A 15,041-nucleotide genomic window follows, 5' to 3' on the forward strand; every position below is an offset into this window, starting at 1 on the left:
GGCATATGATATAATATAATGCAGTATGATATGAGATAATAATGGCATATTATAATATAACATGACATAATGCAATAAATATAATATGATGGGATTTAATATTATAATATAATATAATGTATAATATAATATAATATAGCATAATATAATATAATGCGATGTAACGGCATATGATTTAATATAATGCAACATGATGCGAGATAATATACTATAATATAATTAATATAATATAACATAATACGATGCAATGGCATATGATATAATATAACGCAATATGATACCCGATAATAATGGCTATAGTGTAATATAATATAATATAATATATAATATAATATAATATAATATAATATAATGATATAATATAATATAATATAATATAATATAATATAATACAATATAACGCAGATCAGAACACGCCATGCCATAACATAACATAATCTAGTATAGTTAGTAGAATATAAATAGTAATAATCCCGGTAAAACCGCCGGCGGCCGGGGCCCCGCCCACAGCCCCGCCCCGTAGGCCGAGCGCCCGGGCGCGAACGGAGCGGCTGTCACTCATCGCCGCGGACCAATAGGAGCGGGGCCGGGGCTCCGTGGCCCCGCCCCCGCGGCGGGGGTGACGCGTGCGCAGTGCGCAGTGCGCCCTCCGCCGTCAGCTGCCGCAGCGCCGCAGGGGGGCAGCCCGCGGGGGTCGCCGAGAGCTGGGTGAGTGAGGGTGGGGAGCCGGGGGGTCAGAGGTCAGAGGTCAGGGGGCAGGACCGGCAGCCAGGCACCCCCCCCCACCCCCCCCGCCCAGGCCGGTTCCGCATTCCCGATGCACTCAGCCGGGCCCTGGAGAAGGAGGAGGAGGAGGAGGAGGAGGAGGAAGGGTGGGAAGCCAGCCTGGGAGTGGTGGGCGCCATAAGGAGGGGAGGGTGGGCACCCTTGGGGGCATCCCCTCCTGCCCCTTTCCGGATAACTGTCAGCTGGGTGACCCCGGGCAAGTCACTTCTCCGGGCCTCGTCTGGCAAATGGGGAGGAAGACTGTGAGCCCCACCTGGGACAACCCCATCACCTTGTACCCCCCCAACCCCACAGCTTAGAACAGTGCTTTGCACATACCAAGCGCTCAACTCACCTGGCAAATGGGGATGAAGACTGGGCCCCCCTTGGGACAACCTCATCACCTTGTATCCCCCCCCCCCAGAGCTTAGAACAGTGCTTTGCACATAGTAAGCGCTCAACTCATCTGGCAAATGGGGATGAAGACTGTGCGTCCCCCTTGGGACAACCTGATCACCTTGTAACCTCCCCCAGCGCTTACAACAGTGCTTTGCACATAGTAAGTGCTTAATAAATACCATTATTATTATTATTATTATTTGCACATAGTAAGCGCTCAACTCACCTGGCAAATGGGGATGAAGACTGGGCCCCCCTTGGGACAACCTCATCACCTTGTATCCCCCCCCCCCCACAGAGCTTAGAACAGTGCTTTGCACATAGTAAGCGCTCAACTCATCTGGCAAATGGGGATGAAGACTGCGAGTCCCCCTTGGGACAACCTGATCACCTTGTAACCTCCCCCAGCGCTTACAACAGTGCTTTGCACATAGTAAGCGCTTAATAAATGCCATTATTATTATTATTATCATTATTATTATTATTATTGTTTGCACATAGTAAGTGCTTAACTCATCTGGCAAATGGGGATGAAGACTGTGAGCCCCACCTGGGACAACCTCATCACCTTGTATCCCCCCACAGAGCTTAGAACAGTGCTTTGCACATACTAAGCTCTTAACTCATCTGTCAAATGGGGATGAAGACTTTGAGCCCCCCTTGGGACAACCTGATCACCTTGTAACCTCCCCCAGCACTTACAACAGTGCTTTGCACATAGTAATCGCTTAATGAATGCCATTATTATTATTATTGCACATGGTAAGCGCTTAACTCATCTGGCAAATGGGGATGAAGACTGTGAGCCACCCTTGGGACAACCTGATCACCTTGTAACCTCCCCCAGCGCTTACAACAGTGCTTTGCATGTAGAAAGCGCTTAACTCATCTGGCAAATGGGGATGAAGACTGTGAGCCCCACCTGGGACAACCTCATCACCTTGTATCCCCCCCACAGAGCTTAGAACAGTGCTTTGCACATACTAAGCTCTTAACTCTTCTGTCAAATGGGGATGAAGACTGTGAGTCCCCCTTGGGACAACTTGATCACTTTGTAACCTCCCCCAGTGCTTGCAACAGTGCTTTGCACATAGTAAGCGCTTAACTCACCTGGCAAATGGGGATGAAGACTGTGAGCCCCCCTTGGGACAACCTGATTACCTTGTAACCTCCCCCAGCGCTTACAACAGTGCTTTGCACATAGAAAGCGCTTAACTTATCTGTCAAATGGGGATGAAGACGCTGAGCCCCACCTGGGACAACCTCATCACCTTGAATCCCCCCCAGCGCTTAGAACAGTGCTTTGCACATAGTAAGCGCTTAATAAGTACCAGCATTATTATTATTAAGGGTCAGGCCCTGCGCTGCCAACCCTGGCACCCGAGGAGGAGGAACAACAATGCAGAATTGTCTTTTAGTCCTTCAGAGACCTCATCAGCATGGACGTTTTCGCGTTTCGCTTCCCCAGCTCGGTTGCCGCTAAGCAAATGTGCGCAGACCCTGCCTTTCCGCAATTATAGGAACTGAAAAAAAAAAATAATAACCCTAAATAGCCTGCATGCCTGGTAGACCCGATGACCACCTGGGCAGGAAAGCCCCGTGCATCCGGACGGTTCATTGCATTTGGTTCGAAAAGGGTTTGGAGGACGCTAATAAATGCCGTGTGGTTGGAATCAAAAGCTAAGCGTGTTTTTAAAAATGAGCAGAACAACAGATGACCCTTCTGAACTCCCTTCCCTCTTCACTTCCCTTAATTTCTCTCTATCAGATGATTTGGGTGTTTTTTTTCCCCACAAGGCAACCTTTTCTACAGCTGCATAGCAGAGAGATATTTTATTGCACTGGCCTGTAATAATAATAATGCAGAATGCCATTCCTCACATGCTTGTCAATCCATCGGTGGTATTTGGGCACGTACTTTGTGCAGAACTAAACATTTGGGAAAGCACAATACAGCAGAGTTGGTAGTGATCCCTGCCCACAAGGATCTTAACGTTTCATATCTGACAATCAGTCTCCCCGCCCCGCTTCAAAGCCTTATTAAAATCACATCTCCAAGAGGCCTTCCCCGACTAAATCTTCATTTCCTCTTCTCCAACTCCCTTCTGCATCACCCTTTCACTTGCATTTGCACCCTTTTCACCCCACCCTTAGCCACACAGCACTTAGGTAAATATCCATAATTTATTTGTATTGTCTATCTGCCCCTCTAGACTGTAATCTTGTGGGCAGGAAATGTGTCTACCAATTCTGTAGTACTCTCCCAAGCGCTTCGTACGGTACAGTTCCGAGAAGCAGCGTGGCTCAGTAGAAAGAGCCGGGGCTTTGGAGTCAGAGGTCTTATTACTCTATTTATTTATTTATTTTATTTTGTTAATATGTTTTGTTGTCTGTCTCCCCCTTCTAGACTGTGAGCCCACTGTTGGGTAGGGACCGTCTCTATATGTTGCCAGCTTGTACTTCCCAAGCGCTTAGTACAGTGCTCTGCACACAGTAAGTGCTCAATAAATACGATTGAATGAATGAATGGGTTCAAATCCCGGGTCTGCCAGTTGTCAGCTGTGTGATTTTGGGCAAGTCACTTCATTTCTCTGTGCTTCAGTTACCTCATCTGTAAAATGGGGATGAAGACTGTGAGCCCCCCGTGGGACAACCTGATCACCTTGTAACCTCCCCAGTGCTTAGAATAGTGCTTTGCACATAGTAAGTGCTTAATAAATGCCATCATTATTATTATTATCCTGCTTCTTTTATTCATCCCCCTTCCCAGTCCCACAACACTTATATACATATCTGTAATTTATTTATATTAATGTCTTCCCCCCTAGACTGTAAGTTTGCTGCGGGGAGGGAATGTGTCTGTTTATTCTTATACTCTCCCAAGTGCTCAATATCATTGACCGATGATTGGGGTGATAGGCATTAAAAAAATTGGGGATAGGGGAAATATAAGAATATTTACGTAAGTATTGTGGAGCTGGGGTGCTTAAGGGAAACACAGCTAAATGTATAGCTAAATGTATCCACCTATGTGGATAGGGGAAATAAAGGGTTTAGTCTGGGAAGCCCCCTTGGAGGAGGTGTGGTTTGAAGGTGAGGAGAATGGTGAATTGTCAGATATGAAGGTGGAGGGAGTTCCAGGCCTGAGGGAAAATGTGAGCGAGAGGTTGGTGTTGGGATAGTCAAGATCAAGGTACAGAGAATGGATTGGTGTTAGAAGAGTGGAGTCTGCCGGTGGGTTTGTAGTAAGAAATCAGGGAGGTTAGGTAGGTGGGAGAGAGCTAATTGAGTGCTTAAAGCCGATAACGGGGAGTTTCTGTTTAATGTGGAGATGGCTGGGCAACCATTGGAGATTTTTGAGGACTGGGGAGATAGGGGCTGAGTGTTTTATTCAGAAAAGTGATCCAGCCATCAAAGTGAAGCATGGATGGAGAGGGGAGAAACAGGGGGCACAGAGGTCGGTGAGAAGGCTGATGCAGTAGTCAAAGCGGGAAGAGATGAGTGCTTAGATTAGTTTGGGAACAGTTTGAATGGAGAGCAAAGGGCAGATTCTAGGTGTTTTGAAGGTAGAATTGAGAGGATTTGGTGATGTATTAAATTTTGGGGTGGAAAGAGGGATGAGTTGAGGATAGTACAAAGGTCATGAGATTTGGGAGACAGGGAAGGTAGGTAGTGGTGTTAGCTACAATGATGGGAAAGACGAGGGGAGGGCAGAGTTTGGGTGGAAAGGTGAGGAGTTCTGTTTTGAACATGTTAAGTCTGAGGTATTGGAGAGGCATCCGAGTACAGATATCCTGGAGGCAGGAGGAAATGTGAGACTGCAGAGAAGGAGAGACTTGCGTGGCTCAGTGGAAAGAGCCCGGGCTTTGGAGTCAGAGGTCAGGGGTTCAAATCCTGGCCCCGCCACTTGTCCTCTGTGTGACTTTGGGCAAGTCACTTCACTTCTCTGTGCCTCAGTTCCCTCATCTGTAAAATGGGGATTAAGACTATGAGCCCCCCCGTGGGACAACCTGATCACCTTGTAACCTCCCCAGTGCTTAGAACAGTGCTTTGCACATAGTAAGCGCTTAATAAATGCCATCATTACATGAAGACGGTCGAAGCTGTGGAAGTGAAATGAGTTCTTCAAGGAAGTGGGTTATAGATGGAAAATAGGAGGAGACTCAAAACTGAGCCTTGAGGGACTACCACAGTTAGGGGGAAGAAGACAGAGGAGAAGCCTGTGAAAGAGACTGAGAAGACGCAGCCAGAGGGGTAGGAAGAGAACCAGGAGAGAACGGTTCCAATGACGCCAAGGTTTCCAGGAGAAGGGAGTGTTTTAAAGATGAGCATTGCACAGGCTGTTTGAGAGAATTTGTGAAAGACTTCTGGGTTACAGATAAAGATTCCTTCCAGGGCTCTTTAGTTTTACTATGTATCAAGTCTATCTGAGGCCTGGGCCAGGCCTGAGCAAAGACTGTTGATAGTGGTAGGTCATGTGTGCCTTGTGATATGGCTACAGGCTGCTTTGAGAAGCCAATTGCAAACTTGTGACTAGTTGAAATTTATTCAAGGATTTTCCAGAAGTTAATACAATAGTGTATTAACTCACCCCAACACCTGCTAGCTCTTCCTTCAAACATCTTCGTACCTTCGTGGACTTCCACCCCATAAAATCTCCCCCCAAAGTTTAGACTTAGTCACACACATTCACAGTGTTTAACCCCCAAACACTGGGGCGGGTAGGAGAAATGATTTCGGGAAGTTTTTAAAGTCCATGAGATTCAAATGAATTTAAAAATGATGTTTGGAAAAGTATTCCTTTAAGAGTAATTAAAATGGAACAGAATTCTGCCCAAGGATAAAATCTGAGTGTCATGTGTTAGCTTTCAGAGTCATTTCATATAATCCGTAATTGTTTCCATATAATAGCCACCCTCACTGTAGATAAAGGAAATTGATGGTTGCATCTGAATTCTGTCTCAAATATAGAGACCCATTCTGTCTTTCCTCTCTGTCAAGGAGGTTTGGCCCTTCCACCCTACAAAGAAAATTTGGGGCTTTTATTCCAGTGTCCAAGTAGAAGGCAAAACTATCCAAATATCTCCTCAATGCTCAAGGTAGACTAAAAAATAAATCTGAACTGAAACTCTGGAACAGTGTAAAATAGGGCAACTGAAAATGGAGTTCACTACTGTAGTGTAGCTGTCTCCTCAGTAGTTTTAAAGAAGAATTGCTCAGAATATCCTTTGCCACCTTTTTAAAATGCCTTTGCTTTTCCAGGAAGACAAAGCCCACACTTGTTAATCAGCATATTTGAGAAAACTCACTTTAAGGCTGTTACTTTGTCAGGTTGCTTGGAAGTGAAAAATCAGATGGGTATAAATGTATTTCTCCTATCTGAAGTGTTGGTACACTTTATCCCAGGTGTCTGCTTTGCAGTGTTTTACCAAATTCCCTTCATGTTATAAATTCTTGTGATATTCAGGTGCCCAGAACTCATAGTGGTGCTACAGATTTAACTGCCATTTAAGAAAATATTGGGCACTGGGGCTGAAGAGTGCAACAAATCACCTTAAAATCAAGTGCCTAAAATTCAGCTGTTGACAAATTTCAATCTCGCATATTGCTATTACTTGAAACAGGCAGTCCCCAACATGGACAGACTCTGTTAGGCATAGAGTCAGGGTTAGAGTTATCATAATGGACCCATCCAACCCAATAATCTGTCTCTGACAGTGACATGGAAAAATGTTTGGAGTATTAGTCCGATGGTTGCCCTCCAAAATCCATCTTTGTGGATACCCCTCCCTTCTTTCTCCTCCTCTGGGACAGATGGCTAGAAGATGATCAGGGGATGATCAGCAGCCTGTACACAAGCATAAACTGAAGGGATTTAGTGCTCCAGTCTGAAGAGATGGAGACCGAGAAGGGGTTGTAATTGAAGTTTGCAGAACCGTGTTGGGTGTGGATAGAGTAGATGCAGAATTGTTGGCCAAACCTTACAAAGTTAGGATGAAGCTCACCCACCGAAGCTTGAAGGTGGTAGAATCAAACTAAGCGAGGGAAACACATCTTGACATAATAGGTGGAGAACATGTGGAGTAGTACGGTACCTCAGCACTTAGTACAGTGCCTGGCACATAGTAAGTGCTTAACAAACACTGTCCCTATTGCCGCAGGTAGCTCTACAGGCCGAAAATAGCAGGTGGTCAAAAATAAATAAATTCTGGTGGTACCAGAGGGAAATCTGGGGGATTTCTCACCCAGTGTGACGCAGTATGGTTTAGTGGAAAGAGCATGGGCCTGGGAATCAGGGCCTGGGTTCTAATCCCAGCTCCACCATACATCTGCTCCGTGACCTTGGGAGAGTCAGTTCACTTCTCTGTGCCTCAGTTCCCATCATCTACAAAATGAGGATTCAATACCCATTCTCCCTTTCATTCAGTTGTATTTATTGAGTGCTTACTGTGTGCAGAGTACTGTACCGAACTCTTGGGAGAGTACAATATAACAATAAACAGGCACATTCCCTGACCACTCCTACTACTCCTACTTATTTATTAAGGGCTTACTATTGTGCCAGGCACTGCACATGTCTCTTCTGAACCCCCAAAACTCCATGCCTGGTACTAACATCAGATATAGTCTGATTCTTGTTTGGAAAAATGATACCAAATTACTTGACATGGAAATTGAGTGAGTGCTGTGAGCTCCATGTGGGACCTGATTATCTTGTATCTACCCCAGTGCTTGGTACAGTACTTTGCACGTAGTAAGTGCTTACCAAATACACAATTACTCTTATTATTATGAAAATGTAAGTCAAGAAGGGCAATCCTCACACTGTTCTCCATGCAGGCTGCCTCGTGGGCAGAGAACTCAAGAACTCAGTTGGATTATACTTACTCTAGCGCTTAATAAATACCATTCATTGATTTAGTCTTTGTTCCTTTCCCAGTCTTCTTCTCTCGTTCCCTCCCTGCTATTCTCTTCCCCACCCCCAACTCCCCCTCTTTTTTCCCCTTTCTTCCCTCCCCTCTCCCTTTCCTTAGGGCTCCTCTTCCCCTCCCTCCTCTCCTTCCTTGCTGATCAGCTGATGGTTGTCAGCTGAGCTATGAGCTGCCCCACCCTAGTGTGGAATTGAGCTGCCAAGCTGCTGCTAACTACTGTGGCCAAGGAAGCAGGGGAAGCGGTGGGGGCTGCCATCCTCCAACGGTGATCTGCAGTGGGGGTTGGAAGAGCACTAGATGTAAGTGTGTGCAAACTGTCACGGATTAACATAGGCGAACACCTCCCTTCCCTGAGCACTGGATTTAGTTTGAGTGACCCTGTAAGAGTCACTGTTCAGAGGTTCTGAGCACAGCCAGTTATATAATAATTATTATTATGGTAGTTGTTAAGCACTTACTGGGTGCCAAGCACTGTACTAAGCGCTGGGATGGTTACAAGCAAATTGGGCTGGACACAGTCCCTGTCCCACAGGAGGCTCACAGTCTCAGTTCCCATTGTACAGATGACGTAACTGAGGCATAGAGAAGGGAAGTGACTGGACCAAAGTCACACAGCTGACAAGTGACTAGCCCAGCCCATGCCAGCCCAGAAGCTCCTGTAACCCACCTATTCTTAGTTTCAGGGAATAATGGACTTTGGGGTTGACACAATCTTTTTAGAGCCCTGATTGATTACGTTTACTCAATTTCCATGTCAAGTAATTTGGTAACATTTTTCCAAACAAAAATCAGACTATATCTGATGTTAGTACCGGGCATGGAGTTTTGGGGGTTCAGAAGAGAAATGGGCAGTGCCTGGCACGATAGTAAGCACTTAACAAATAAAAAGTAGGAGAAGAATGAATGAGGCTGAGAAGTAACATGGCCTAGTGGATTGAGCACGGGCCTGAGAGTCAGATGGACCTACATTCTAATCCCAACTCAGTCACTTACCTGCTGTGTGACCTCAGGCAAATCACTTAACTTCTCTGCACCTCAGTCCAGTCATCTGTAAAATGGGGAGTAAGACTGTGAGCCCCTTGTAGGACCTGGGCTGTGTCCAAACTGATCAATCAATCAATCAATCGTATTTATTGAGCGCTGTGTGCAGAGCACTGTACTAAGTGGGCTCACAGTCTGGAAGGGGGAGACAGAGAACAAAACCAAACATATTAACAAAATAAAATAAATAGAATAGATATGTACAAGTAAAATAAATAGAGTAATAAATATGTACAAGCATATATACATATATACAGGTGCTGTGGGGAAGGGAAGGAGGTAAGACGGTAGGGATGGAGAGGGGGACGAGGGTGAAAGGAAGGAAGGGGGCTCAGTTTCTACCCCAGTGCTTAGTAGAGTACCTGTGACACATAGTAAGTACTTATCAAATAGTCTTTAGAAAAAAAAGTCGTGTCGGCCTTATAGGTTGATCTTTTTAGAAAAGAGGAAATGGAAAATGTAGATGATAGCAGTGCTGTGATCCGGAAGACATTGTGGCCCAGGATTGGTGTTGCAAGTTCTTCTCCCTTCTTATCCTTTTTCTCCCACCTTTGATCCTGAGGTGCTCCAGAGACTAGACTCTGTTTTGGGGGTGAGTCTCTGGCCTGGGGCATTTATCTGTACCATCAAACGCTCCATTTGTTCAATGTCCAGAGTAGAAAGAGGCTCCCAGTGGCCACACTACTGCTTTTAAATTGATTGGTGTATTCTGGGTCGCTGGCTTCAGTCGAGTGAATTTAGCTGAGATGCTGACTGGTTGTCAAACTGCTGTACTCAATCAATGGTATTTATTGAGCACTTACCATTTGCAGCATGCTGTATTAAGCACTTGGGAGAGAATAATACAACAAAGACAAAAGACACGTTCCCTGCCTACACCAAGCCTAGAGCCTTGAAGGGGTGTAAATAAATAAATTATGAGTATAAATAAATACAGATAAATGATGGGTATGGACGAAAGTGTTGTGGGCCTGAGGGTGAGGTTAAATATCAAACTGCTGAAAGGGTACAGATCCAAGTGCATAGACATGCAGAAGGAAGAAGTTGAGAAGAAGAGGGCTTAATTGGGGAAGGCCTGTTGGTGGAAATGTGAGCTTAGTTAAGCTTCAAAGGTGGGGAGAATGGTGGTCTTGCATAAACCGAAGGGGAGGGAGTTCCAGGACAGAGGGAGGATGTGGGAAAGGGTTCTGCAATGAGATAGACATTATTGTGTGAAGAAATTTTGGCTGCCCAGTGGCAGATGGGCCAGGAAGCCAAAGGCCGGGGAAGGAGCAGCAGGTGTGACAGAGACCCAGGGAGGCTTTCCTTTCTTATGCTTCCGTCCTCTTCCTCAAGCCACGACCCTCCCTCCTTCCTGTCACCTTCCACAATTTGAAAGAGTTTTTGACTAGTATGTAAAATGAAATGGGAAGTAAAATTGGGGTTCCTACTCTGTGACATCAATCATTCATTCAGTCATATTTACTGAGTGCTTACTGTGTGAAGAGCACTGTACTAAGCGCTTGGGAAGTACAAGTCGGCAACATACAGAGACGGTCCCCACCCAACAACGGGCTCACCTCATGGACCCAGTCTATTGTTTTGAAGTGAAGTTTTATGAAAAAAGGAAAATCTATTTTTGGCCCAACTCTCTCCAGGGACAGTATAATTTTGATTCCAAACCTAACGTTAGCAGAGTTGGTACTGTGGTGACGAAATGTACATGTCTAGAGCCCAGTTTTCCCCAGCGTTACATTAGCATCTTTTCTGGGTTCCCTGACTTAGGCTGTCTGCCTGGTTGCCCAGGAGTATTCTTTTGCTTCCATTCATTCATTCAGTCGGATTTTCTGAGCACTTATTGTGTGCAAAGCACTGTACTGAGCTCTTGGGAGAATACACTATAATACCAAGTAGACACATTCCTGCCCATGCTCTCTTTCCCTTCCCCCTAGTACTGTCCTCTCACTCCCTGCTACCCTGGGTGGCTTCCAGACAGACTGTAGTCTGTGGACTTTTGGGGGTTGGGTGGCACAGAGCTGCTGAAATCCTGGGCAGCAGTTGCCAATCAAGTGTGACTTCTGGCTGATTGAGATTGCCGGAGATCATTCACTCAATCGTATTTATTGAGCCCTTACTGTGTGCAGAGCACTGTACTAAACACTTGGGAGAGTACAATACAACAATAAACAGTCACATTCCCTGCCCACAACGAGCTTACAGTCTCAGCATGGTGTAGAGGAGCAGTCCGTTGTAGTGGATAGTACACAGGCTTGGGAGTCAGAAGGTCATGGGTTCTAATCGCGGCTCCGCCACCTGTCTACTGTCTTCTTTCTGTGCCTTACCTCATCTGTAAAACGAGGATTAAGCCTGTGTGTCCCGTTTGGGACAAAGACTGGGTTCAACCCCATTTGCTTGTATCCACCCCAATGCTTAGTACAGTGACTGGCACATAGTAAGCACTTAACAAATACCACAATTATTATTTTTATGATTAGAGTGGGGGAGACAGACAATACAAATAAATGAAATTAATGATATGCACATAAGTTCTGTGGAGATGCAGCGTGGCTCAGTGGAAAGAGCCCGGGCTTTGGAGTCAGAGGTCATGGGTTCAAATCCCGGCTCTGCCAATTGTCAGCTGTGTGACTTTGGGCAAGTCATTTCACTTCTCCGTGACTCAGTTACCTCATCTGTAAAATGGGGATTAAGACTGTGAGCCCCCTGAGGGACAACCTGATCGCCTTGTAACTTCCCCAGCGCTTAGAACAGCGCTTTGCACATAGTAAGCGCTTAATAAATGCCATAAAAAAGGCCCTACTGAGAGCTCACCTCCTCCAGGAGGCCTTCCCAGACTGAGCCCCTCCTTCCCCTCCCCACAGCACCTGTATATACGTTTGTACGTATTTATTACTCTATTTTATTTGTACATATTCTATTGATTTTGTTAATATGTTTTGTTTTGTTCTCTGTCTCCCCCTTCTAGACTGTGAGTCCACTGTTGGGTAGGGACTGTCTCTATATGTTGCCAACTTGTACTTCCCAAGCACTTAGTACAGTGCTCTGCACACAGTAAGCGCTCAATAAATATGATTGAATGAATGAATGGAGCTGGGAGAGCAGGGAAGAGCAAAGGGAGCAAGTCAAGGCGATGCGGAAGGGAGTGGGGTTTAGTCTGGGAAGGCCTTTTGAAGGATATATGCCTTCAGTAAGGCTTTGAAGCAGAGGAAAGTAACTGTCTGGCGGATTTGAGGAGGGAAGCCAGAGACAGGATGTGGGCTAGGCGTCGGTGGTGAGACAGGCGAGATCGAGACACAGTGAAAAGGTTAGCACTAGAGGAGTGAGATGTGCGGGCTGGGTCGTAGAAGGAGGGAAGCAAGGTGAGGTAGGAGGAAACAAGGTGGTGAACTGCTTGAAAGTCAATGGTTAGGAGTTTTTGTTTGGTGTGGAAGTGGATGGGCAACCACTGGAGTTTTTTGAGGAGCTGGGTGATGCGTCCTGAACGTTTTTCTAGAAAAATGATCTGGGCGGCAGAGTGAGGTGTGGCCTGGAGTGGAGAGAAACAGGAGGCTGGGAGGTCAGCAAGGAGGCTGATGCAGGAATCCAGGTGGGGTAAGATGAGTGGCTGTATTAATATGATAGCAGTTTGGATGTTATGACCCAAATACTGCCTCTCGTTGAATTCCAGCTGGTATGTATATACATCCTCCCCTGTACCAAATTGTGTCTGAAAGCACCAGTAGCATTTCCCTGCCTATATCTTTGGTTTGCTAATGAATGAGATAATGGTAGTACTATGGAGAAGTGGCAGATTGTGTAACCTAACAATCTGACCATCTCGGCCACTTGTCTGTTGTGTAACCGTGGGCAAGTCACTTCACTTCTCTGTGCCTCAGTTACCTCATCTGTAAAATGGGGATTAAGACCGTGAGCCCAATGTGGAAGATGGACTGTCTCCAACCTTATTAGTTTGTATGCCTGACACGTAGTAAGTGCTTACCAAATACCATAAAAAAGAATCAGCAGAGGACAGAACCAGTAAAAGTATTTAAAGGGGAATACTTTGGGTGTCCTGCAGCACTTCAAGCCCACATTTTCTCCCAATATATTACTGAGGTAAATATTGTGTGTACTACTTGTTAGCTGCTTTCCTTCTCCCTCTCTCATTGCTCTTGAGAGCCCTGGATCTCCTTGTCCCTGTTTTGACTTCACACAGTTCTCCCTCTCCCTGGGCTGTGGTCTAATTTAGCTTGGGGAGCTATTATATTAAAAGAATTTTCCTCAGAAGCTCTCGTACAGAACTGCTGTACTGCTAAGCACTTAGTACAGGGCTCTGCACACAGTAAGCGCTCAATAAATACGATTGAATGAATGTACTGTACCTAATATGCAGTGGGCATTCAAGCAGCGTGGCTCAGTGGAAAGAGCCCAGGCTTGGGAGTCAGAAGTTGTGGGTTTGAATCCCAGCTCCACCACTTGTCAGCTGTGTGACCTTGGGCAAGCCGCTTACCTTCTCTGGGCCTCAGTTCCCTTATCTGTAAAATGGGGATTAAGTCTGTCCCACGTGGGACAACCTGATCACCTTGTATCCACCCCAGCGCTTAGAACAGTGCTTTGCACATAGTAAGCACTTAATAAATGCCGTCGTTATTATAAGTGGTAGATGATTATCCAAGTTACCGCCCCTCCTGCTGCATTTGACAGAGAAGAGAGAGCTTGCCCTCGGCTCCCTGCTTCCCTGCCGGGATGCCTCCGCTGTCTCGCCTCTGCTCCTCAGCTTGACCTCCTGATAGGGGGTCAAACACCGGCCTCTTCCTGGTGATGGATTCGTTGGAGGCCCTATCATCTGGGAAGAATTCATTGTTGATTAGTGATGGGGAGCTGAACCAGGGCAGGGAGGTGTGTGGAGGTTGTGGGAGAGTGGACGTGGTGAATAGCCCTTGAGGGTGAGGTGGGTTGGGGCAGGGAGAGACTGGAGGCAGCGAGGCCTGCAAGGAGGCTGCTGTCAGGTTCTCCTCTTCTCTCTCTGGCCGTGTATTCTCAGTCTCCTTCATGGGCTCCTCCTCGCCCTCCCATCTCTAACCATCCCCTCCTGCCCCCGCCGATCCCTTTCCCAATTGTTGTAGGTACCTTGTCACAGCAGTAGTCCTTGACTTTAGGCAGAGGCTTCCTCTAACATACTTCCTACCGGGGCAGGTGTTGCTGTCAGAAGTCCAGCACTTAGGACACTGCTTTGCACATAGGAAGCGCTTAATAAATGCCCTAAAAAAAAAAATTGGTTTAATTTGTCCTGGTGTGGCCTAGTGGATAGAGCACAAGTCATGGAGTCAGAAGGACCTGGGTTCTAATCCCAGCTTCGCCACTTGTCTGCTGTGTGACCTAGGGTAAATCACTTCACTTGGTGCCTCAGTTATTTCATCTGTAAAATGGGGATTAAGACTGTGGGACATGGACTGTGTTCAGCCTGATTAGCTTGTATCTACCGCCTGTGATTTGTGCAGTGCCTGGCATGTGGTAAGCACTTAAGTGCGATTAAAAAAAATGCTTTCACCTCGGTTTTACCGGTTTTAGCCTCTGCTTGTTCTTGAGTTGGTCAGTTTGTTAGGTTGGTTAGTTATGGTAGTCAGTGCTTTCTGTGTGGCAAGAGCTAAATATTAGGGTAAAAACAAAATAATTAGATCAGACAGTCCCTGACCCTTAGAGGGCTCATGATCTAATAATAATAATAATAATGATGGCATTTGTTAAGCGCTTACTATGTGCAAAGCACTGTTCTAAGCGCTGGGGGGAATACAAGGTGATCAGATTGTCCCATGTGGGGCTCACCGTCTTAATCCCTATTTTACAGATGAGGTAACTGAGGCTCAGAGAAGTTAAGTGACTTGCCCAAGGTCACACAGCAGACATGTGGCAGAGCCGGAATTAGAA

General features: G+C 46.0%; 1 protein-coding gene across 2 annotated transcripts in view; it reads left to right on the forward strand.

Moving 5' to 3' along the window:
* Positions 1-645: 645 nt before the first annotated feature.
* Positions 646-15,041, forward strand: part of STX7 (syntaxin 7) — a 63,276-nt gene continuing 48,880 nt past the window's right edge. Inside the window, exon 1 of one of the 2 annotated variants that reach the window (XM_038771679.1) lies at positions 646-708. The gene's annotated coding sequence lies outside the window, so the exon portion shown is untranslated. Of the gene's footprint in view, positions 709-8,379; positions 8,396-15,041 lie in introns of those variants that run through there. The other variant, XM_038771685.1, reaches the window with a different exon arrangement.

This window comes from Tachyglossus aculeatus, chromosome 2 (genome assembly GCF_015852505.1).
Source record: "Tachyglossus aculeatus isolate mTacAcu1 chromosome 2, mTacAcu1.pri, whole genome shotgun sequence".
In the NCBI taxonomy this organism is placed as follows: Eukaryota; Metazoa; Chordata; class Mammalia; order Monotremata; family Tachyglossidae; genus Tachyglossus; species Tachyglossus aculeatus.